Below are 23,503 nucleotides of genomic sequence, written 5' to 3' on the forward strand. Positions count from 1 at the left end.
TTACCAATTTGGTTTACATCTACATAGCTGCAATTAGCTCTGGCAATCAACTTCAGAAATGAATTATAATCAGCTCTTAAAGAGCTTCCAGGAAGAATATGAATAGCCAAGAGTTTTGGTGGCAAACAGGGAAGGAGTCCGTTGGACTTCAACTTCCAACAATCTCCCACTGAAGGCCAACGAACTGCTGCAACAAGTAATTCTCCCTCTTAGTTCTGCTATCAGTTATTGGAAAGGCCGAGAGAAGCTCGATAGAAATTGAACTTCTCCCACTTAACTACTTTAGTGAGTACATCAGCTGGATTCGGATCGGTATGAATCTTATCTACATGAAACTTGCCTTCTTCAACCATATGGCGAACATAATAACTGCGAACATCAACATGTTTTGACCTCAGTTGAGATGTTTGATGTTTAGTCATAAAAATTGTACTGTTGTTATCACAAAACAAAGCAAAATCTGATTGCTTCAAACCCAACTCGTTGAACAAGAGTTGCAGCCATACCATTTATTTTGCTCCCTCAGAAAGAGCTATGTATTCTGCTTCTGCGGTTGATTGAGCAACTGTATGTTGCAATTTTGAAGCCCAACTAATCGCTGCCCCGACAAAAGTGAAAGCATAACCAGAAGTAGACTTTCTTTTGTCTAAGTCACCGGCAAAATCTAAATCAGTAAACCCTTGCAAAACTGCCTTGTCCTTTCCAAACCATAAACAAAAATCAGAAGTACCTTTGAGATACCTCAAGATATACTTAACCGCCTCCCAATGTGATTTGCCTGGATTAGCCATAAATCTGCTCACCAATCCCACGGCATGAGCAATGTCTGGTCGAGTAGACACCATAGCATACATGAGGCTTCCAACTGCAGATTTGTATGGAATTTTATCCATAAACTCCTTATCTTCTTGTGTTTTAGGACACAAATAAGAAGACAACTGAAAATGAGAGGCTAAAGGTACACAAACAGACTTAGCATCTGCCATACCAAATCTGTCCAAGACTTTTTTAATGTAGTCTTGTTGAGATAGTTTGAGTTCTCTCTTTTTTCTATCCTGAAAAATAGTCATTCCTAAGATCTTCTTTGCTGCCCCTAAATCTTTCATGGCAAATTCCTTTGCTAAGTGAGTTTTAAGTTCACTCACAATCCTCATGCTTGTGCCGGCTATGAGCATATCATCCACATAAAGGAGAAGAATGACAAATTTTCCATTAGGAAGCTTCTTGTAATAGATACAAGGATCGGACTCGCTGCGAGTAAACTTGTGATCAATCATGAATTTGTCAAATTTAAGATACCACTGCCGGGGGGCTTGCTTAAGCCCATACAAAATGTGTTTCAATCTACAATAAAGGTGTTCCTGCCCCTTTTAAATGAACCCTTTCGTCTGATGCATAAATAACTCCTCATCAAGATCGCCATGGAGAAATACCGTCTTCACATCCAACTGTTCAAGTTCAAGATCCCACGCTGCAACTAATCCCAATACTGCTCGGATGGTAGTCATTTTAACTACTAGCGAAAAAATTTCTTTGAAGTCAAGGTCTTGCTGCTGAGCATGTCCCTTTACAACCAGTCTCGCTTGAAATCGTTTGTGACCATTGGCTTCATCTTTTAGTTTATACACCCATTTATTTCTCAATGCCTTTTTGTCAGGCGGAAGTGGCACCAAATCCCATGTCTAATTTCTCACAAGTGCATCCATTTCTTCGCACATTGCAGCGTGCCAGTTATCATAGTCTGCATTTTTACAAGCCTCTTTGTATGCTGCAGGCTCTGTTTGATCCGAGATGAGCAAAGAAGGTTCAGCCTCTTCACAAAACAGTAAGTCATAATCGAAGAACTTCGCAGGAGGTCGCCTTTGTCTGATTGATTTTCTCAATTGACTCTCTGTTTCAGTAGTAGAGTCATTCAATTTTTGTGTTCCCTGTTTAATCACATTAATATCACTCCCATTGTCTCTATTTGCATTTCCTGTAATGTCCCTATTTTTGAGTCTGGTAATGACTCCATCTGCAGGGTTATCAGAAGCTTGTGGATTTTTATCCACATTGTGTGAAGGTCGATCAGAAAAATCCCTCTTGTTCTACATGAGAGAGAGATGACAGTGCTGTGGGTTCACAAAGGAGGTCACACCAGGATTGAGCCCATGACCATGTGAATTTTGCTGGGGGCAGTGACCACGTGAATGGTCTTCCACGAGACCATCACCGTCAACGGCATATGTCTGTGGTTGCGGTGAACCCGTGGAGTGGGCCTGCGGAGAGAAAGAGGGAGCGGCTGGGGGGTCAGGGGAAGTTTGTAGAGAGGGCCTGCATGGTGGGGAGGCATGGAGACCAGCAGGGAGCTTGCAAGGAGAGTAGGCTGCGGGAGGTGCATGGGGAAGGCAGCAAGGAGCTGCGAAAGACTCCCGAGAAGGATTGTGGGCTACGGGGTGTGAGGACAGCTATCGTGGAGGGTGAGGTGTATGCCATGGGGAGAATACTCTATGATTTGTAGAATGTGGTGGAGGTGTAGAGCACCATGGAGTATGCTAAACCAAAGTTGAAAAACATGAGCCAAGATGCTCACCATAAGAGTGATCTTCCAAATGTGCTCTGTTTTGCAAACCCACGAATTTTGAATTAAAAGAAGACCAATTATTTTCAACACTCACTTCATCATTCTCAATCTGAGAATTATATTCAATAGATGTAGATGTCATAGGAGCTCCCACTGAATGAGAGACCGGAGGCAGAGTGCTGGTAGTCGCATTTTGAAATAGAGACATAGGAACATATTCTGTCTCTGATTTACTTGCATCTTGCAGTACGAGAAAGGAGGTTTCATGAAAGACTACATCTCTGCCGTGAACAATCTTTTTGTGAACTGGATCCCACAATCTGAAACCAAACTACTCTTCTCCATACCCCACAAAGATACATTTCAGTGACTTTGGATCCAATTTCGTTCGCTTTTCCTTGGGTATATGCAAGAAGGCTTCGCATCCAAACACATGAAGATGTGAATATGAAATCCTCTTCCCTTGCCATTCCTCTTCCAGAATACCAAAATCCAATTTAGATGATGGACTTCGGTTAATTAAATACACTGTTGTGTTACACGCTTCTGCCCAAAAATCTTTGCCTAAACCTGCATTAGACAACATACATTGTGCCTTCTCAAGGATTGTTCTATTCATCCTCTCGGCTGCACTATTTTCTTGAGGAGTGAATGGAACAACCTTGATTCTTCTAATCCCATTATCAGCACAAAAATTATCAAATTCATGTGAACAAAATTCCCCACCATTATCTGTTTGTAAGCATTTAATCCTATGCCCAATCTGATTTTCAACTAATGCCTTGAAAATTTTAAATTTTGAAAACACTTCTGATTTCCTAGAAAGCATATAAATCCATACTTTTCTTGTGCAATCATCAAGAAATGTTACAAAATAGTTAGCTCCTCCAATGGAGGTTACCTCGGTTGGTCCAAAAACATCCGATTATACAAGCTCCGGCAGTGTTGTCTTTGTGTCACGCCCACCTTTCAAAAAACTGACTCTCTTTTGTTTACCATAGAGGCAATGTTCACAAAAGGCTAAGTCCACAAGCTTGAGGCCCGGTAGCTGATTTCTTGTATGCATAACATGGAGACCTTTCTTGCTAACTTGCCCAAGTCTTTGATGCCAAAGATCCGCTTTGCTGTCCTCAATCACCATTGCAACTCCCACTTCACCATGAGTCTTAAAAATATAAAGATTTCCCACTTTATTACCATTTGCAATCAGCATGGTACCATGTGTTACTTTCCATGTATCCGGAAGAAGATTGACATTTAGACCTTGACCAAAGAGATGTCCAACGGATATCAAATTCCGCTTCAATTTTGGGACATGGTGAACATCTTTGACAAGCCATGTTTTGCCACCTTCTAATGGGAGCAATACATCCCCTTTGCCTGTAATTTCACAAGCTTTGTTACCTCCTAAAAAAACATTGCCAAATTGCCCTTCATGGTAGTTGATGAATGCTTCAAGACATGAGGTAGCATGATAGGAGGCACCGGAATCAAGCATCCATGAATCCGAAGTAGTGTCGGTTGTTGAAAGGATTAAGACGCTACCATCTTTATCATAAATGGTATTTGCTTCGCTGTCCCGCACTCTCTCTTGTGCTCTTTTGAAATTTCTGCAATCCTTTTTCACATGACCCGCTTTGCCACAAAACCAACATTCACCATTTATGTTTCTAGACTTCGATCTCTTTGCTGATTTCGAACGTCTATGGTAATTATTTATGCCTCTGTTATGACTTCTACCTCTATTATCGGTGCTAACCACTGTTAAAGCTTCACCGGATGAAGGTTCATCATTCTTTCTTCTCAAATCCTCGCTGAGAAGAGTAGCTGCTACATCATTAAAAACTAATTTATTTTTACCAGATATAGATGTGCTAACTGCTATTACAACACCATCCCAGCTGCTTGGTAAAGAACACAATAACAAAACAGCCTTGCTTTCATCATCTTGTGTCATCCCCACCGAAGTCGCTTGACTAATCAATGTATTAAATTCATTGATGTGGTTTGCCATAGCACAACCTTCCTTCATTTTCAGTTTGTACAAGCGCTTCATAATAAAAACTTTATTTGCAGTCCAAGCCATTTCATACATGGTTGAAAGTCTATCCCATGCTTCTTTTGTTGTTGCGTCACCCGTGACATTGAAGAGAACATTATTGGACAGTGAGAGAAAAATTGTCGCTCTCGCCTTCTTGTCCAATTTCACAAAATCTTCATCAGCCATCCCAGCTGGTTTCTTTGCTATCCCTTCAAGCGCAATTGAAAGGTCTTGCTTTATCAGCAAAGACTCCATTTGCACTTTCCATGATCCGAAGCTCTGACCGGAGAACTTCTCTATCTTCGATTCTTCCATGATTCTGGAAATTCAAACACCAAAATCTAAACAGCAATCTAACCTCGCTTTGATACCAATTGTTAGGATGAAGAAATCGAATTGATAACAGTAGATAAACACAATTAAATATACACAACACAAACAACAAGAACACACAGATTTATCGTGGTTCAGCAATTGCCTACATCCACACTTGAAGCAGGGGAATCACTATATTATTCACCAATATGGTTTACATCTACACAGCTGCAATCAGCTCTGGCAATCAACTTCAGAAAATGAATTACAATTAGCTCTTAAAGAGCTTCTAGGAAGAATATGAATAGCCAAGAGTTTTGGCGGCAAACAGGGAAGGATTCCGTTGGACTTCAACTTCCAACACTAGTCTGCCTCCAAAATGGGGCAATGGCTACGCAGCGGACAAAATGGCCTGCCCATGCCATGTCGCCCATACAATCCGTTACATCCGTCCTGCAATCCGTCACATCCGCCAGTTCCGTCCTGCTCACTGCAGCTTTACGTTTTTATTTTTTAAAAGTTATAATGAGTAAAATAATTAATATTTATAAATAATAAATTATATATTTAATTTTTTATAATAATTTATATGTTTAAATTTTTAATTTATTTTAATAGAAAGTATATTACAATATATAATTAATTGTAAGATATATATTATATGTAAATTTTAAATAGTGATTTTAAATAGTTATTTTAATTTAAAAAGTAAATATATTTAGAAAATATAAATTTAATATAAGAAATAAATACGTAATTTTATAATAAAAAAATAATTAAATGATTTTAACATAACAAATAACTAAGTGATTTTAACCTAACAAATAAGTAAGTGATTTTAACCTAACAGATAACTAAGGGAGTGATTTTAACTAAGTGATTTTAACCTAACAAATAACTAATTTGATACTTACTATTGATTTCGATGGCAATATATATCAAACACCATAGAATTATTTCTTATGTTAACATCATTGAATTATTTTTTATTTTAAATTTACTTATTTATGATTTTAACCTAACAGATAACTAAGGGATTGATTTTAACTAAGTGATTTTAACCTAACAAATAACGTAACAAATTACTAATTTGATACTTACTATTGATTTCGATGGTAATATGTATCAAACACCATATAATTATTTCTTATGTTAAAATCATTTAATTATTTTATATTTTCAATTTACTTATTTATGATTTTAACCTAACAAATAACTAAGTGAGTGATTTTAACTAAGTGATTTCAACCTAACAAATAAGGTAACAAATAACTAATTTGATACTTATCAAACACCATATAATTATTTCTTATGTTAAAATCATTTAATTATTTTTTATTTTAAATTTACTTATTTATGATTTTAACCTAACAAATAACTAAGTGAGTGATTTTAACCTAACAAATAACGTAACAAATAACTAATTTGATACTTACTATTGATTTCATGGCAATATATATCAAATACCATATAATTATTTCTTATGTTAAAATCATTTAATTATTTTATATTTTAAATTTACTTATTTATTTTTTATATTAAAATCTATTATAATTATTTTAATTTAAAAAGTAAATATATTTAGCAAAAATAAACTATTATTTACTTATTTTTATAAAATAATATTATTAAAATTTACATATAATATTTATCTTACAATTAATTATATATTGTAATATACTTTCTATTAAAATAGTTTAATTATTTAAACATATAAATTATTATAAAAAAATTAAATATATACTTTATTATTTATAATATTAATTATTTTACTCATTATAATTTAAAAAAAATAAAAACATAATAAATGAAAAAAACAAGGTAAAGCTGGAGTGGACAGGACGAATGTAACTGGCAGATGTGACGGATTGTACCGACCTGGGAATGATTGGCCTGATGGCATGAGGGGCATGGAGAAGGCATGGCATGGGCGGGCCATTTTGTCTACTGCGTAGCCATTGCTCCAAAACGGCACTGTCATACAAACGACATGCATCCGGAGCCCATTGACATACATCCCTCCCATGTCCACTTGCTAGGATGGCGTGGAGGTAACGGACCCACACGACCTATGACATGGAGACATCTGAGGTCAAGAAGTGTTGACCGCACTGTTTCCATGTGGTTAGACTTAACCAACGTGACGTAGGCCTTCCGTCCACCAGTTTCTGTGTGTTTTTCGTTGCTAGTTTTTGTGCGTTTACGGGTAACGTAAACGTCCCATCCCATACCTTGCCTTTTTTTTCATTTGGGTTGTGGGGCCCCTCACCTCCCAGCGCTTTATTGTTTTTAATTAAAAAACTTAACTAAACCTATTTAATAAATTTATAATTTAAATTTAAAGTAAATTAAAATAATATAATATTATACTTAATTAAAATGAATAAACAATATGAACTAAATTAATTTTATATATTTGATTATGTTAAATTATTTTTGGCCATCTCTTATCAATATAATGGTAAATTATGTTTTTGATTAGTTAATTATAAGTTTTTTGGTCAAAATTTTATATTATTTCTCTATCCTTTGTTCTTTATATGTAGGTAATCAATGTGGTAAAAAATGTCAAGCTCTAATATTTTTTCTTGTTGATAGTTAATGTAGTCAAGATGAGATAAATTTTATATTAAACTGACTTCTATAAATTAATTCATAGGCTTATGATAGCCAAAGTTATGGCAAAACAAGAATTTCATATAGGTCTTTTAGTAATATCTATGAACAAAACTGATTTTAGATGTAGTCCTAAAATCTGATTCAAGAAATAGTCATATGTATATTTAATTATGTTCAAAGATTATTAGAAAACAAAATTATAAACCCTAACAAACTCAACATTGTATATAATTTCTTTTCCATTGAAATCACTAAATGCAAATATGCAACTATATCTAATGAATAAGCAATTCATATGTTTTCTTTAAAACTAGATATCATATATGAACTCATCAATTTTGTAGCATAAATACAATAATACACCAAAGTGTACATATAAGTGAATCACAATAACTTCATTCATCCCATAGGAGGCAACCCTCTTAAAGCAAGGTGGTGATAATTCAAGAGATATTGAGTGAATAAGACAAAGAATAAGGTATAGAAGCATACCAAAATTTACTTAAAACCTTTTAAACAAGCTAGACAAGGAAATTATCAATTCTCTTTAGATATTTCTTAAAGAGAAGAAAAAAAATGAATAGATCAACATAAATTATGGTCAAGAATATGTAACAAAATATCGAATCACTACAAGCAAGTGTTGGACCAAAAGAACACTTATGAGGATGTTCTTATTATTATACTAGGCACTTAATTAGTTTTTTAGTATTTTGTATCACACTTCATTGTTATTAGCATGTGGTACTTAAACATTGTGTGAGATAATTAGATTGAATTATTATGATTTTAGTCCTCTTCTACTCCATCATTTGATAGCTAATGTTGCAAGTGCGACTCTATATTTTGGGTCATAAGAATATTTTTCCAATAAATTAAATGTTCACTATACAATTCACAAAAAGTATATTTAGACAACTAAAATTGACACATCATCATTCTAGCTCATCTATTATCATTTTATTTCTAATTAATCATTTTCATTTGATTAATTATTTTATTTTCTTTCTAAAATTAATTAAATAATAAAATTTATTATTATTGATTCCTATTTCTAGCGTTTAGTCCCCATCATTTTTCTTAGGTAAATAAATCTCTATCTCACCCCCATCTAAAAATTCAATAAACACTAGAATATTTAATTAATTAAACACCTAAGAAAAATTAATTAATATCCCTAATCATTGTGCATGCCTAATAATAAATATTCAAATATTTATGTTCTCAATTTCTCAAGTAGGTGCATATGTCATATCACTTGTACACTTGCAATACTTAAGGCATAGGAGTTATTTTCACATCCCTTAAAAAAAATACTTTTTAGATCCTTACCATCCACTCTACCCAAGACACATGTCACTCACCCTTGATTCCCCTTGAATCATGGAGAGACGTTGAGTTACTCAATTACAAGAATGAAACTTGTTCTCTTCTAATGCTCCCAATCCTCTCAAGTCGTGAGAACCTTTGGTCTCTCCAACTAATCTAGGCCCTTTATTTTGTCTACCCAATTTATATCCTTGGATATGAATACCATAGCTTGGTGAATTGATAAGGCACGGTGGACATAAATATTTTGTATGCTTTCATTATATTAATTTTCCTTTGTTGTGACTAAATTGTGTGTCCATGTGAGCTATATTGGTTAACTTCATGCTTTAATTGTCTATGTATAGTCACATTTTTGTGTATATAGCATATATAATCTTAATCCTATATATGCACAAATGGTTTAACATCAAAACTGATGGAATCTATAACACACACACACACATACACAAAATCATTTCTTATCTTTGATCACAATTGGACACACTAATATGTGCCCCAATATTCAATATCTTGGTGACAAATCTCCCCTCTAGTTGACATCACATGTTGTTGATAAGTGAATTCATTGTCTCATTTACACTCATCATGAATGTAAAAACTATAATCATGAGCTTGATTTCATTTGTTACATGGTGTTTTTATTTAAATCTTCAATATTATTTCTTTTGAATGAGTCTTTCAATGACATAATCTACACTTGCTCTAGCCTACAAAATTTTATAGTTTTCCATAGACGTAGCTAATAGAGATAACATGTAACCAATAAATAGAATCTAAACTTGTTATTTGACTCCTAAATGGATGATATGTTGATGTTCCTATGTTTTGTTTAAAGATCCTTCAATTTTGTCTCATCTATGCATTTTCAAGGCAAGAAGTGTCATGTTAATAGAGGTTGTAAGCTGTGTTGAGTGTTTTGACAAGTTGAAGTTGTGAATACAATCATTTTCCTTCAAGCAATTACTGAATTTAAAACTTTCCTATGAATCAATTATATACTACATGTTTCTAATTTGAGTTGCGAATGAAATTTGATCTCCAATGAAGTTTATTGTGATTTTAGGATAGCAAGTAGAATCTCAAAATTTTCGTGCATCACCTCCTAGGGCTAGTAGTTTTCAATTCAAAAGCAATCTTTCTATCATTTTCTCTTGTCAAGTGAAATAATTTTAGGAGGTTTTCCAAGGGGAGTATCCCATAATATGGAGGTTCATCCTTGTTTTAGGTCACTCATAGCTTGAGAAACTCCCCATGTTGTGCAAGATTACTGAGTTTTACATCTTATCATTTGGGCACAATGCTTAGTAACAACAACTTTTGGCACACCAAGTGGGATAGTTTGGATTGTTTCAGTCCAAGGATTTTCCGTACAGTGTTGATAACGAGTTTTTGATTGTTTTGTTTAATGAGTTACCTAGTTATATTGAGAAAAATGATGAGATAATGCTTGTTTTGTTTAATGAGCTACCTTTGTATGTTATTGATGAAGAAGAAGATACATCTATAATAACTCAACAATGATTTTAAAACATCATCAGAATACAAATTATGTTGACCTCAAGGTGTTGATTCATCAATATTATGCTCTCTCTCTCTCTCTCTCTCTCTCTCTCTCTCTCTCTCTCTCTCTCTCTCTCTCTCTCTCTCTCTCTTATTTATCTCTTGTATCTCCCTCTCAGTCTCTATCTCTATATCTCACTCTCCTCCTCTCTTAGGTGTCTCTCTCTCCCATTCCCTCCCTCTCCTCCCCCTCTCTCCCTCTCTAGGGTCATATGGTATTCTTAGGGTTCATATGGTATCCTAGGGATCCATGCATGTGTCCTACGGGGTCATAGGACACCATATGACCTATAATGATACATAAGATGTCATATGGAGTCCTAAGGGGTCATAGGCTGTCCTAAGGGGTCATAGGACACTATATGATCCCTTAGCACACCATAGGACCTATAAAAACATCAAATAGTGTCCTAAGGGGTCATAGAACACCATATGGTGTTGTTATGGGTTGTATGGTGTCCTTAGGGGTCATATGGCATCCTATGACCCCTTAGGACACCATATGGTGTCGTTATGGGTCATATGGTATCTTAAGGGGTCATATGGTGTCCTAAGGGGTCATAGAACACCATATGACCCCTTAGGACACCATACGACCCATAAAAACACCATATGGAGTCCTAAGGGATCATATGAAAGGGAGAGAGAGGTAGAAATCAAGATATAGGTAAGGAATAGAGAGAGTGAGAGATGGGGAAAGATAGAGTGGGAGGATATAAAGAGGGATAGAGAGAAGGGAGATAAACATAGAGGAGGGAGATAAAGAATAGGGGGGAGAGGGAATTATAGCCCAATATATAGAGAGGGAGATAGAGGTAGAGAAAGATATGGATGGAAATAGATAGAAAGGGAGGGGAGCGAGAGGGAGATATAATAGATAGAGGGGGGAAAGAGTGATATAGATAGAGGGAGATATAGAGAGATGGAGAGGGATATTGACAGGGATTTTGAGTAGGAGAGATGGAGTAAATAAGAGAGAGATAGTGAGATAGAGATAGAGAGATATGGATAGAAAGAGATAGAGAGAGGAGTAAGAGGGAGATAAAGAGAGTAATAGAGAGATAAATATATAAAGCAAGAGAGATGGGGTGAATAATAGAGAGGTATAGATAATTAGATATATATAGAGAGGGATAGGGAGATACAGATAGAGGGAGCAATAATGAGAGAGAAAGGTGATTAAGACAAGTAACAAAGAGAGGAACAAAGAGATAGAGAGCAGTGGAATGGAGATTTATAGAGAGATAGAAACAAGGAGTGTGTGCATGAGTGAGAGAGATAATGAAGTGTTATAATTTGTAACCTTGCACAATTTACACAACTTTATGTTGCCCTACTTTCATATGTCCCATCTTAGCTCTCACCCGAGTCCATTTTAGGCCTTTTTACCTCAAAACTACTGTCATCTTTTTGCAAGGTAATCTAAACCCTTAACATTGAGTTTTTTTCTCTTCATTTCTCTTTTATTTGCCCTATTTTTGATGAGCAGGTGCACTCGAGGCACCCTTGTATGTATTGGGGTGCCCAGGGCATCCTTGCCTTCCTTAAAAAATACATATTTAAATATATCAATGCACTTCCCCTTCTTGGTGATTTTGGATCTTGGTGTCTCAATTTAACCATTGGAGGTCACCCTAATTGGTGTGAAGAGAGGGAGAGAGGGAGAGAGTGAGAAAGAGAGGTAATGAGAAAAGGAGAGAGGGAGGGGGAGGATAGAGGGAGAGAATAAGAGAGAGATACATCTGAGAGAAGGGGAGAGTGAGATAGAGAGAGGATGAGAGGGAGAGACTTCAGAGATAAAGAATGGGAGAGAGAGAGAGAGAGAGAGAGAGAGAGAGAGAGAGAGAGAGAGAGAGAGAGAGACTTAATTGAAAAAGAGAAAGGGAGGGGGGGAGGTAGGGAGAGAGTAGGAAAGAGATATACTTGACAGAGGAGGAGACTGAGATAGAGAGATAGAGGCAGAGAGGGAGAGAGACTTAAGAGAGAAAGAATGGTAGAGAGAGGGAGAGAGAGAGAGAGAAGATTCATGGAACATTGTTTAGGCACATATCATGTTAGTCACTTTCGCTGATTCGCGGACTACGTGGCCGCCATTTCCTTTTTCCCCATGAAACAAAGAATTCGACTAACATAACGTGTTAGTAGCTTTTGCTGATTCGTGGGCTATGTGGCCATCATTTCCTTTTGCCCCGCAAAATGTCGAATTCGACTAACATGGCATGTTAGTCACTTTCGTTGATTCATGGACTGTGTGGCTACCATTTCCTTTTGCCTCGCGAAACAATGAATTCAACTAACATAGCGTGTTAGTCACTTTCGCTGATTCACGGACTGCGTGGCTGCCATTTCCTTTTGTCCTGTGAACAGCGAATTCAACTAACATAGCGTGTTAGTAGCTTTCGCTGATTTGTGGGCTACGTAGCCACCATTTCCTTTTGCCCCATGAAACGATGAGTTCGACTAACATGGCGTGTTAGTCACTTTCACTGATTTGCGTACTATGTGGCCACCATTTCCTTTTTCCTTACAAAACAACGAATTCGACTAGCATAGCGTGTTAGTAGCTTTTGTTGATTCACGAGTTACGTGGCCACCATTTCCTTTTGGACTCCAAAACAACAAATTTGACTAACATAGCATGTTAGTCGCTTTCATTGATTCGCGGACTGCATGGCCACCATTTCCTTTTGCCCCATGAAACAACGAATTCAACTAACATAACATGTTAGTCAATTTTGCTAATTCGCGGACTGCGTGACCACCATTTCCTTTTGGACCATGAAACAATGAATTCAACTAACATAGTGTACCATGTAGCTCGCGAATTAGCTAAAGCGACTAACACGCTATGTTAGTCTAACTCGTTGTTTCATGGTCCAAAAGGAAATGGCAGCCACGCAGTCCATGAATTAGTGAAATCGACTAACACGCTATGTTTGTCAAATTCATTGTTTCACGGGGAAAAGGAAATGGCGGCCACACAGTCCACGAAAGTGACTAACATGCTATGTTAGTTGAATTCATTATTTTGCAGTCCAAAAGGAAATGGCGGCCATGTAGCCCACGAATCAATGAAAGCTACTAACACGCTATGTTAGTCAAATTCACTGTTTCACGGGGAAAAAGGAAATGGCGGCCACGCAGTCTGCGAATCAGTGAAAGCGACTAACACACCATGTTAGTCGAATTCACCATTTCACGAGGCAAAAGGAAATGGTGGCCACGCATCTCGCGAATCAGCGAAAGCTACTAACACGCTATGTTAGTCGAATTCATTATTTCGCGGGGCAAAAGGAAATGGCAGCCACGCAGTCCGTGAATTAGCGAAAGTGACTAACACACTATGTTAGTCGAATCTTTCATCAACACGCTATGTGCCTAAACAATGGGTCGTGTCTATTTTGGCTCCAAAATAGACCTTTCGTACAATGTGTTAGCGACAGGCTAGTCAATCGCAACCGTTAATTGCAAAATCAATGGTGTAAAGCATGCGACTAACACGTGTGTTAGTCAATTCATACTGTCATTTTGGAGCTAGAATAGATGCGTCCTAAACAATGTTCCATGAATCTTGTCTCTCTCTCTCTCTCTCTCTCTCTCTCTCTCTCTCTCTCTCTCTCTCCCTCTCTCTCTCATTCTTTCTCTCTTAAGTCTCTCTCCCTCTCTCCCTCTATCTCTCTATCTCACTCTCCTCCTCTGTCAAGTGTATCTCTTTCCCACTCTCTCCCTACCTCCCCCCCTCCCTTTCTCTTTTTCACTTAACTCTCTCTCTCTCTCTCTCTCTCTGAAGTCTCTCCCTCTCATCCTCTCTCTATCTCACTCTCCCCTTCTCTTAGGTGTATCTCTCTCTTATTATCTCCCTCTCTCCTTCCCCTCCCTCCCTCCCTTTCTCATTACCTCTCTTTCTCACTCTCTCCCTCTCTTCGCACCTCTCTCTCTCTAGTCTCATCTATACCTCTCCCTCTCCCCCTCCTTAGCCCTCTCTTTCTCTTTGCTCTCTCTCCCTCCTCTTCTCTCTCATTCTCCTAATTCATCAACTCTCCTCTTCTATCCCCCTTTATCTATCTCACCCCTCTCTTCCCATCTATCTATCTAACCTCTCTCTTGTCCTCTAGGTATCTTTGTAAGGGGCAACACATGTGTTAGAATAGATGAAATAGAGAGAGAATGAGAAAAAAACTAATATAATGATTGATTTTGTGTTTAGTTTGTTCAAGGTAAAAAAAATGGACACGATTTGCAAATCTTATTTGAATATTGAAATTTGAGAGATTATATTTGTAAATGTAAGATCAATCTCAAATATAAAAGTGATGAAATAAAGGTTGATAGGCCATCAATATGAGTGTATTGACAAATTTAATAAATATATAATCTATTAAATTATATTAGAATACATTAAAAAAATATACAAATAAAACATGAAATAAATACATAGAAATCTAAGTAAATAGATAACTACTAACCCTAGAATATATCACAATTGCATTAAATTATTTTTTCAAAATAAGTAGAATATAAAACTATAAAATAAAAATAAAATAGAGTTATTAATATTATGAATATGCATCATTGCCTTAGTGGATTGGAATTCATGAGAAGTGTATAGTTAAGGTCGGGCACATATAGGTCTACTAGAGCACATCTTACCAACTATGAACTAAGCTTGTGTAAGGTTACAAAATACAATGTGTAAAACATATCTCAAATGACTAGTTTGATATCTCAAATGAGAATTTTTTTTCCCAACTAAGATCACTCAAAAATTACAGATTGTTGATTGTGATCAAGAACTAGCCGAGGCTTTGATTTTTCAAAAAAAATTCTAAAGTCAATAACACAAGTTATTAAAAAATGGAGATCATGTTTTTCAAACAAATATTTTATGATGGTTATTTATGCAAAGTTACTTTTCAACAATTAAAATATATATTTAAGAATAGATATATAAATTCTACTATAATCTAAATAATTTTTGGGAGTTAATACAAAATCTTTTTGTGTATGAAATGTAGCTCTTAAGATTTTAATTGCATTTTATTCAAATAATCCATAAATATAAGATCATATAGTCATTAAATTTAAGCCTCCATGACAATTTCCATAATTATAGATATTAGTTAATGGTGAATTATATGTTTGAAAACCTATTCGCTAAATTGAAAGAGAATGATAATAAACGAAGTAATGATTGTTTATAAACACTTTAGTAGCATAAATAAAAGATCTAAAAGATAGATATTCAGTAAGAACAAGGATATCTAAATATTTGATTTGCATATTTTTAAGCAGCAAAATGTATAGGATTTTTCCAACCTATGGAGATTTATAATCCCTATTTAATAGAAGAAAACCATTCAAAAACTAATTAAAGTTAAAAACTAGTTTACCCACTAAATTTTACTGTATGCACTTTAAAAACGAAAATAATAATAATGAGTGAGGCCAAGTTTGTGTAAACTTATTTAAATCAAGAATATATTTAGGTTTCCCTTGGCATTACATTTCATATCATTTTTTGAGATATTCTGCAACTATTTCCTTATCCTTGACAATATTCACTATTCAGTTTTACAAACAAACATAATCTTATCCCAAAACTTTGAGAATTGGTTGCAATCCACATTATAACATCATATTCACAAAAATGATAAATAAGCCTCCTCTTTTCAAGAGAGAAAAAATAAAATTTATATTTAACCATTCTTATTGAAGTTTTAAGTACATGCGGTTAAAATTGTGGTCACCAACAAAGTTAACAAACAAATCACACACATATTCATCTCTTGCAAGGAAAATATTGATAACTCAATGATGAACCACTAGTACCAAACCGGTACTGAGAGGGGGGGGTGAATCAGTACAGAACAAATACAGTTCAAAACCGGTTTGAAAGCAACCACTCTCAATGACTGATAAACAAAGATACCGGTAAAACAGAGTGCAACCGGTAGCATCCAAAATAACTCAATTAGTCATGAACCGGTCACTTACTAAGCTTTTCTCTTAGCTCAATACCACATTATCATAATATTCTCATGCATGAACTAGTAGACCTAACCATAAAATCTTCACAACAGTGAGTTCAATATGTTTTATAGACAGGCATAAAACATAGAAACTTCATGTGCATAACAGATAAAACAAAGCATCACAAGACAAAAGCATTTCACATGACACACATATTTTTCACGTGGAAACCCAACTGGGAAAAACCCCGGTGGGGATGAATACCCACAAGCTTCTTTTTGAACTCTTTAGAAGTCCGCTCTATTAGGAGCCTTGTCTAGTTAAGAACATTACAATAGGTTCTGGTAGGAACTGATCCTGTTAGGGATCACCCGGTTAAGGGTTAAACCCGGTAGGGTCACCTTGTTAGAGGATTTTAAGAACTCAATAGCTGAAAGGATCTCCTAAGCTTTTCTAGCTTCTCAGAACTCATTAGCTTCGAGTTACCCGGTTAAGGGATTTACAGCAAGCCAGTTAAGACCACCCAATTTAAGGGATTTTGAATCAAGCCAGTTAAGGCTACCCTGTTAGGGGATTTTGTAACTGTTGAAGTGGTTAGAGATCAATAGGTATTACAATGATCTGTTAATAGTACTTAATACTAATACAGATCCATTAAGGCTCCTCTTCTCCTTCTACACACACACTTTGCAGGTATCTCTTTTCTCCTATGGTCTGGCAAGAATCTTGTATCACTTTTGTTGGATACACACTCACTACTTTTTGCCAACAACTTTAGACAGAAACCTAACATCGACCTTATAGGGAACATATAGGTCGGTAGCAAAAACCCTAAACCTGTTAGGTTGAGCAATTCAAACGGTTCGATCCTGACCGTTGAAACATACTGCATTGAATGCACCAGTCTTGAGTCGATCTCAAGACATTCTCCATCGTCCATTATCCACCGTTTTCATGGTGGCTGATAACCCATCACGCGTTATCACTATTTGATAGACTTCACACATTCCCAAGGTAGATAGGAATAGTCTTCTTCATGCAAGATCCTTCACACGCACAAAGCTTACATGGCAACACGATCTGTCCTCCATCATACTACTGACTCATCACACAAAGATCACCGATTGAGTCACACAGACTTGAGATACTCCAACCGGAAACCCCGAAGTGGAAGCTGCCTTACCAACCGGTAGTCATACAGTGCTTCCATGTGCCGGTTCCCATAACTGCATGCCGGTTCACTTTGAACAAATGTGCTGCTTCACTTAGGCATATACCGGTTCACACTATGTCTCATATTGACGTCAATGACAACATACAATATCATTATGTCTTCATGCCAGTTTACATAAGGCTCATGCCAGTTCTCATAATGCCAACTAATATCAATATATGCCCTCAACTTAACACAAGAGTACTACAAAAAAAAATCACCATCATAGACCACTTGAAGATTTTTTTGTTCCATTAAAACCACAGAAAAAAATATCAAATGGAATCTCTTATCCTTCTTACAATTTACATGTCCTTGGTTACAAGAGGAACCCTCTTCTCATTATGTGTACAGAGGTTATCACCTGATAGATTTTTTCCTCCTACTATCTTCCTGGCTACCTACTTCAATAAAAATCCAACAATCTCTTGATTCCTGTGCAAGTAATTTGTAAGGTCTAAATTGAATTTTATCGAAAAACCCATTATTTTGTCCCTTTGAATCTTCAGTAACTCACAGAGATAGTGAACATGGGATAATTCTTCACTCTAAAAGTCGGGATTTTTCAGGCATAGTTGGAGAAAAAAGCATGAAAATGAATGGACGATTTCTTATGATTCCAGCAGTTGAAGAACTCCATGAAATGCATCTGTAAAAAAATAGTCATAAGATCTACATCAATGATCACACAACAAATAAAATTTGAAAATATCGAGTATAAATATGTAACACTTGAAATTGTAAATACCTTCCAGTGATTGGTGACCACATTCCTGATAAGAGACTCAATTTCATATGCTAATTTTGAAGCCATCATACAGATATCTATGCAATATCTGCTTCCCAGTTTGATAATCTTTTCGACACTATGGTCTAAATCCATACGGTCATCCAAGTATCCAATGGCATTGATGAAGTTTTATGTGCCCCTCTTGGGTTTTATCACGCCATCCCTTGATCAAACAAGTCCTTTAAAAACCAACACAAAAGCAAACAAACTATATTTTACGATTCCCCCGCCATAAACATTTGGCACATTCTTTATGCTGAGTGCATAGAGAAATTCTCTCTGCACATTGAAACCTAATTGAACAATAACAATTCATCCCAAAAGAATATTGTACTTCAAATATAATGTACACAAAGCACTCTAAAATTGAAGACAAACCTATTACGAATAAAGAAAGCTAAAATTAGGATTTGAACCTTTTAGAACCTTGCAAATTAGTCTTGTAAATCATCCATTGTCCTATAAATTCTCTCTCACCGGACGCAACTATTTTGGCAAAATGATCATTGAGACGAACATTCCAAATTTTTGGACACGTTTTAAAAAACTGAGGCAGACATTTCAAATTAACACGGGCATTTCAAATCGATGCAGGAATTTTCAAATTAGCTATGTTCAAATCTTTTCCATCAACCCAAAAATGACAACATACCTCCACGTCAGCCAGATGGTGGGTCCGAGAACATGTCTCATGTCATCATGGAAGGGCATGCAATTTTGGAACTGCATCATGGCATGGTATGTCATTTTGGAGCTAGAATAGCTACAACCCATGCATGACAAGATCTATAGTTGGGATTTAAACTCTGGCACAACTACCAATTTCAAATGGTTTGTATCAAATGCATTAATTCAGACATGACTAGAGTTGAGTTACAATTTAGAAGCAATAAATTTGGCAACCAAGGTACAATTTTCACATTGCAATCAGAATTTTCAAGGTGACAAAGGTTTACACTGATGAAGTGATTTTAAGGCGGCCACTAAACTAGGGTTTTAGAGAAGCGAATCAAACAATGAGTAAACTTGTGCCTCTTGTGTGAATTGTAGTAATTTCAATTGCTTTTGTGTTTGTGTTTTGAATTTCCAAGTAGAGAGGAATTGTAGCAAAAACCTAACTTATTTGATCCTCTTGTGTGAATTGTACCAATTTGAATTGCTTTCATGTTTGTGTTTTGAATTTCTAAGTAGAGAGGAATTGTAGCAAAATCCTAGCTTATTTTAGTTGCCAAAATGCCAAAGAAAGGTGATTCCTCCGGTAAGAAAACCAAGAAGGTGTCAAAATTTGTGGTAATATCTTTGAAACCAAGTGGTGAACCAATTGTAGAGCCACATGTTGAACCTATAGTGCAATCAGGTATAGGGAAAGGTGTCATTCTCATTGTTGTGCCTGTAGAGAAAAAGTCTAAAAAGCCTAGGACTCCAAGAAAACTAAAAGAATAGGCTTCCAGCTCCCAAGAACCAAAACCCAAGAAGCCAAGGGTTCTAAGGAGTAAGAAGGAGGATAACCCTTTCTGCGCACAAGTACAAGCCTAAGAACAAGCATATGTCAATATAGTTAGAGAGGACCCTATGAACATTGCAGAGTAACCTGCAGAAGAAGAAGAAGAAAAGGAAACACCATATTCTCAAGATATTTAAGATATCCTCCTTGAGTCGAGCACAAATTGGAGATAAAGAGGAACATTTGTTGATTCATGTGCTCACTATGGAAGTGTATGCCTCCCTGACATGGGATTTTCTCTTATTTCTATAAATAAAGAAATGAACCAATCACTTTGTCCAATCCATTGTTGCTTGACATGGCGAAGATGATTGTGCCAAATATTTTCATTGAACCTAATTTGATAAGGATTTTAGTCTTAAGATATGACTATGGTACAAAAACAGTCGGGAATATTGAAGGAAGAATACTTCTAGATTTGAATAAAGCAGCAATCATGGAGTGTTTTAGTTTGAGTGTGCAATCCCTCATCAAGATAGACTTGGACAAGTTTCAAGTAGATTATAACCAAAAGAGGATTCTCCTTAGGGTAGAGGACTTGCCACTGTTCAGGAAGAAGGGTTGGGACAACAAGAAGGTCTCTATTTTGAATGCAGAAAGAGAACCCTTCTAGATGGATAGGTTTGAAAATTATTTTTTTAATACCTATTATGCTGTATGCCAAGTTTTGGGGAAGGATCCAGAAAAGGCTATGTCAATTGGGATAATGACTATGGCTATGAGGATCTAACATAAATATGTGAATAAGCACTATGATTTTGCTATCTATATTGAGGAAGAAATATGTCAAGGCTTGATCAAGGTTAGGGAGGATGGAAGAACAATTTTAAAAAAATATTATGCCCTTGTATGCCACTTGATCTTGCACTAGCATAGATATGAAATGGATAACATGCTAGGATTGAAGTTCTTTGATGATAGTTGAAGGGTAATTCCAATTCAAAGATGGTGCTATCTATGCAATAGCCAATGCCCCACTACTGATTATTTCAAATTTAATGAGTTTTTTTCATCAAAGCAACTACATGGTGTGGATATATCATGGCCAGGTTGCCAAGAAAAATTATGGAGCTACTCAGACCCAAGGCAGAAATAATGGATGAAGGTGGAGAATTTAATCATTGCACGATTGGTTCTTCTTTTCTAACTATACCCTCGTCAGGATTTATGGGTACCCTCAGGCACCACATCAACTTCCTATTTTTGTTTCTCCCAAAGTGGTATTTTTGGAATACATGTGCCAGTTTATGTGGAGGGAGAAGGAAATAATGCATAGGCAAAAGAAGGGATCCTTCCTCCCAAAGTGTGTTAAATATCAAGATTTCACTATTTCTTCTAGCACTCTAGAACAAATTTAAAATATATCAACAATAAATATTCTTTAAATTTTGGACAAAAGAGATGCTATGATCCAGAGGGCATCATTAATTGGTTAAAGGCAAAGCAATTAAACAAAGGAAATTAATTTCATGAATTATATATTGAAGAAGACCTAATTAGAAATTGCTACAACTCTGGATAAGAAATGCAAAGGAGGAAGAAGTAGCCAATTTTGTCCATCATTAATGTGGAGAGGAAAAAGTGGGATGCCAATTTTATAGGTTTTTATTTAGAGGAGAAAAATGAGGTTAAGAGGATTGAGCTTATGCTCAAATTTTTTGGAAGCATCTACACTAGAAACGTTGTTCAAAAGGGCAAAAGGATCATGGTTGCAGAGAAGCTAGTGGTAAAAGAACCCATTGTTGAGGAGGTAGTTGAAAATATGCCTCAAGAAGTTTAACAAGAGCCACTTCAAGTACCTACACAAGAAGGAGAAGTGTCTAAGTTTTTTCCTCCAAGATTAGAGGAACTAATGGCTAAAAGAAAAGAAGTGGTGCTTCCTAACCAAGCAACAACACAATAAAGGCCATTTATCCTCATTGTAGACTATGCGATGATTGAACAAACCCAAGGTACAGATGAGGCAACTCAAGCCTTGCATATTTTGGTTGTAGACAAAGAGGTAGACCAACCATTAAGGTCTCCTCCAAGAGAAGTTGTTACAGGTCAAGAATTGTAGGACAGAGCCAATATAGAAGAACCTGTTACTTTTAATTAGATCGATGATGAACATATTGTGGCTGCTACCAAATTTTTATTAGATGACGAGTTCATAAAAACACCAGAGTTTAAAGGCCTATGGTTGAAGATGAAAGGCCAAGTTGAAGGCAATGTGTTTGGTAATGTCAACACTCTTGATGAATTTGATTTGAGCCACATAATAGTTGATGAGGCCAAACAAATGGTCAAAGACACTGGTGTTTGATTCCCTCATGGAATCTTGAGAAAGTATTTTTGTTACATCAGATTAGGCAATGACAAGACCCACTATTTTTTTTGTAGAATTCAATCATGAGAGAGTAGTGAGTGGTCTTGGATATCGCCCAACATTGAAGACTTTGTCTCAATGGGTTTCAACCCCAAACATAAGAAAACCACAATTGCTGATAGGGGTGGAAGAGACTACTAGTGATGAAGGTGAAATAACCTTGGACTCTAAAGGACACAACTACTTTGGAAGTGGCTACTATCAGAATGCATTTACCTATGTTTTCTAGAGATGTTGCTAAGCATCAATAGAAGATGCTAGAAAGACTCATAGCTGAAAGGGTGAACATGAATGAATCATATAATTAGTTATTCCAAGAGAATGTTGAGTAGAAAATTGTATTAGGAGTTAAATATCCTCTTCCTCTACCATATGAAATAGAGACACAAGAGAAACCATCTAATTCATCTAGAAAAGTTGCAACTCCTTCATCATAAGAGATTGAGATGATAAAGGCATAGATGAAAGTGTTTGAGTAAGAGTTGAAGGAAAATGATGAATTATTGGTGAAAGCTAGAGATGTTGCAAAGGACAAAGAATTAGAGGTAATGAGTGATACAATTTTACATTTTTTAAAAGAAGTTTTAGGTAAGTTAGATGAAGCTTATGCTTCTTATCAGACCTTGTCGCAATTTTAAAACCATTGTATAATATGTGGCAACCATAAGCCGACACTTTAAGAGACTTGATTATGGCTACCGAAATTCTTTCAATAGCCCCAACTGTTACTAGTGGTACTGGGAGGATGTCTAGTGTCTTGACCAAACAATTATAGTATCTTTAAGGTAAGGATATGGAAATTAAAAAATATATAGATTCATTTCAAACACTTGAACACTGGACAATCCCAAAAAATTTGAAATTTGGGGGGGAAACTAAGACTCTAGATGAAAGCAAGAAAGATTTCAAGGAAATGACACAAATAGCCATAAGAAAAATAGATAAAGGGGATCAACCCCTAGTGTCTACTTATCACCTTGTAATTGATAAGATCATTAACACATATATCCTATTGTTGGACACAATGGATCACTAAGAGGGGGGTGAATCAGTGATTTAAACACTTTTTCTTAAATAGGGATATATCGGTACAATATAAAACAAACTGAGTGCTAACCGGTAGCCCAAACAATGCAAACTAAGTGTGTGAAAGGATTTTCTATAACATCAATATAACTCATACACAAGAATGCATCACATAACACCAGATATACGAGGAAAACTCAAT

This window comes from Cryptomeria japonica, chromosome 6 (assembly GCF_030272615.1).
Source record: "Cryptomeria japonica chromosome 6, Sugi_1.0, whole genome shotgun sequence".
NCBI classification, from domain to species: Eukaryota; Viridiplantae; Streptophyta; class Pinopsida; order Cupressales; family Cupressaceae; genus Cryptomeria; species Cryptomeria japonica.